The 3,559-nt window shown below is 39.4% G+C and overlaps 1 long non-coding RNA gene across 1 annotated transcript in view; it reads right to left on the reverse strand.

Annotated features, from left to right (window-relative positions):
• LOC105140674 (uncharacterized) overlaps positions 1-669 on the reverse strand; it is a 14,561-nt gene extending 13,892 nt beyond the window's left edge. The window contains exon 1 of the long non-coding RNA XR_845218.1: positions 594-669. This is a non-coding gene — a long non-coding RNA (uncharacterized LOC105140674). The remainder of the gene's footprint in view (positions 1-593) is intronic.
• Positions 670-3,559: the final 2,890 nt, after the last annotated feature.

Raw genomic sequence — 3,559 nt, forward strand, 5'->3', positions numbered from 1 at the left:
GGGTGCGTGAACCCACGGGCCGCTAATGATGGCCGCGCATGGGGAGACACGCCGCCCTTGCTCCACAGTTCGTTGCTCATAGCCGACAAGAGGGTGAAGAGGGGAGGAAACCATTACGGATCTCCCCACGTTCTCTAGATTTCGCGGTGGTGCGTGGGTTATAGGTGTGTGTGGGGAGACGTGCCACCACTGCTCCACAGTTCCAGAAGGCCTCCTCTGCAGTTCCTAGACTCTTTAGGGACCTTTTTTTAATTTTGACATATTTGAATATGTATTTAAATTTCTATTAAATGTTTTTAGTTTATGTTATGTTGTAAAAATTGTAACAGAAAAACATAGTCAAAAGTGATGTGGAAGTGTGGGTTTGGATTTTTATTTATTTATATTAATGAATTATAAAAATAAAAAAGACAAAAAAGAATTAAGTATTTAATTTGAATATGGTTAAATATCTAAGGACAAATAAAATCATGTTATATTTTCCATGAAAATGTAAGAATATGTTTCTACATGTATTTTTGGATTTAATAACTGATTTATTAAAACTTTAGAATTTGATTAATATTTTAAATTTTCAAATCACGTCAAATTACAAAGCAGCTTACCTCAGGTAGGATATGCTAGGGGTGCTAATACCTTCCCTAGCCACAATCAGTCCCTTATCCTCGAATCATTGATAACGATCAGTAAATTCGGGTTTTCTAGTAACCCTCAATCAAATACTAGGTGGCGACTTCTAAATAATAAATCCAGCAAACATAATAAAAAATCATCAAATCGCCGGGCGTGGGACGTGCGACACTATCCTTGCTATGTGAAGATGGCAATCCTTCGATAAAATCTAAAGAGATGTCATCCCAAACGATACAAGGTGCATTTAGTAACCCCCCAAAGATCGACTCATGTATGCAATTAGTCGCCCTTACTGGGTCAAAATAGCTCCAATTCCATCCCATTTAAAATCCCCCTTTTGAGCAAATTGGTGAGAGGACGAGCGAGTACTCCATAATTCCGGATAAATTTCTTGTAATATCCTGTCAAGCCTAAAAAGCCATGCAATTCAATAATATTAGTAAATTGTGGCCATGCTACCATAACCTCAATCTTCTTTCCATCTGTCTTGACATCATGATTTGTCACAATATGGCCCAAATACTCCAATTCTAGCTTACCAAAGTCATATTTGGTTGCTTTGATGAAGAAGCTGTGCTTCTTCAAAATCTCTAATGTTTTCTTCACATGAGTCAAATACAATTCCCATATAGGACTATAGACTATAGACTAATATGAATTGTCGGAGGTAGGGATGGAAAATAGAGTTCATTGTGGCTTGGAAAGTAGATGGAGCGTTACATAAGTCGAAAGGCATAATAAGATACTCAAAGTGGCCATTATATGTCCGAAATGCAGTTTTCAGAATGTTGGGAGCATGAACTCGTACCTGGTGATAACCAGTGTGAAGATCCAGCTTAGTAAAATAGGTAGCACCGTACAACTCAACCAGCATGTCATCCACTGTTGGAATAGGAAATCGATCTTTAATCATAGCTGCGTTTAATGCTCTGTAATTTGTACAAAACCTCCAAGTATCATCTTTCTTTTTCACCAAAAGGACAGGGGATGAAAAAGGACTGATGCTTGGTCGGATGATTCCTATATCCAGCATTTCCTGCACTTGTTTCTCAATTTCTTCCTTTTGAAAATGTGCATAACGATATGGTCGAATATTGACGGGCTGGGTGCCTTCCTTGAGAGGTATATAATGGTCGATTTCTCGTAATGGAGGCAGCTGAGTGGGTTCTCGAAAGACATTCTCAAACTCACTTAAAATTTGCTGCATATCCGACTGAGTGTCAACCCAAGGAAATTCTTCCAAAGTTTGAACATATATAGCAAAAACCATTTGACCCTGTCAGTGTTCCTTTGTAATGGTCTCAAGTGAAGTAGCTTGAATGGGCCTTTGTATCCCTTATAGTTTTCGTGCTTGATTCTCCCAGTTGAATCCCATTGTTAGGTGCTTCCAGTTACATACTATAGATCCCAGCATCTCCAACCATTGTATTCCTAGTACCATGTCTAGAACTGCTAATAACAAGGAATAGAAAGTAAGAGAGAATGCAATGCCTTGTAAATCTATTGGTACCTTCTCAAATCTCCCTTGACACAAGAGTCGCTCTCCATTGACGACATGAACTATGAAAGACTTTGTCGGAACCACTGCAGGCCGCAATGTTTTAGCCACTTTGTCGCTCAAAAAATTATGTGTAGATCCACTATCGATTAATACCATCATTGGTTGGGACTTAATGGTGGCAGCTACTCGCATTGTCCATAGAGATGCCCATCCTATCAATGCATGTATAGAAACTTCAAGTTCATCTTCTCTGCTACCTTTTATTTCTACCTCTTCCTCTTCATCTTGCACATCATCGTGACCTTCAATGACAAGCAGTCTAGCCCCTAGGCATTTATGGCCTGGTGTGAATTGTTCGTTGCAGTTGAAACATAGCCCCTGGGCTCTTCGTTTTTGCATCTCTTCCTAGCCTAATCATTTAGGAGCTATCACTGTTCTTTGGTTGATCGGAGTGACGGTTGCTGGAGGGTGATTTGGTTGGATTGAGCGAACAAATCTTTTTTTTTCGTGTAAGTTGTTCATCTCTGGTTCTAGCTAAACTGATGTCCTCCTTTAACATTTTCGGCTTGAACATTCGTATTCCATCAGCTATCTCCAATTTTAATCCGCCCATGAAAGTTCCAACAAGAGCCTTTTGAGTCCATCCATGTACTCGATTGCCCAATTTCTCGAATTCTCTTTGGTAATCTCGAAGAGAACCACTTTGTTTTATATGTGAAAGAGCCTTGTCAAAGTCTTCTCCATCTGGTGGACCGAATCGTGCCCATAGGTTATCTGCAAATATAGTCCAAGTCACAATTCGATTTTCTTCCTTGTATGTCCAATTCATCCATTGCCACCATTGGTTTGCTTCTCCTTCCAGGTGGAAAGCTGCCAAGCACACCTTTTGATCTTCAGGAGTTCTTTGAAATTCAAAATACAGTGCTACTCTATTGAACCACTCCATAGGATCATCCCCTGCAAATCGAGGAAACTCAATTTTTGCTCGAAGAGTGGGTATGTTCAGACAAGAACTTCTGTCTCGTCAGGTTGATAGTGAGATATGTGTCACTGTTTCACAGAGGGTGAGGACTGAATTGCCTTTGAGGAGAGAACAACATTAGATAAAGCTTTTAAAGACTCTTCAAGCCATTACATACGATCATTCATTCCAAGTCCAAGTTGTTGCACCTCATCTTGTAAACCTCTCACTCTCTGCTCTAACATTTCAATACGCTCTTTGTTAGTTGTCATTATGGCTCTGATACCAATGATAGGTCCCTGTCAGATCATGACACGATGAAAAGATTGATATCTTCTCCGAAGTGTAGGAGTGTTGAAGTAATAAATAACCCGGCAAGACCGGAGTCGAACCATAGGGAGGTTAATTGTACAAATTATAAATAACAATTATAAACAACAACAATAGTAACAATAATAATAGTA

This window comes from Populus euphratica, unplaced genomic scaffold (genome assembly GCF_000495115.2).
Source record: "Populus euphratica unplaced genomic scaffold, PopEup_1.0 scaffold112.1, whole genome shotgun sequence".
NCBI lineage: Eukaryota > Viridiplantae > Streptophyta > Magnoliopsida > Malpighiales > Salicaceae > Populus > Populus euphratica.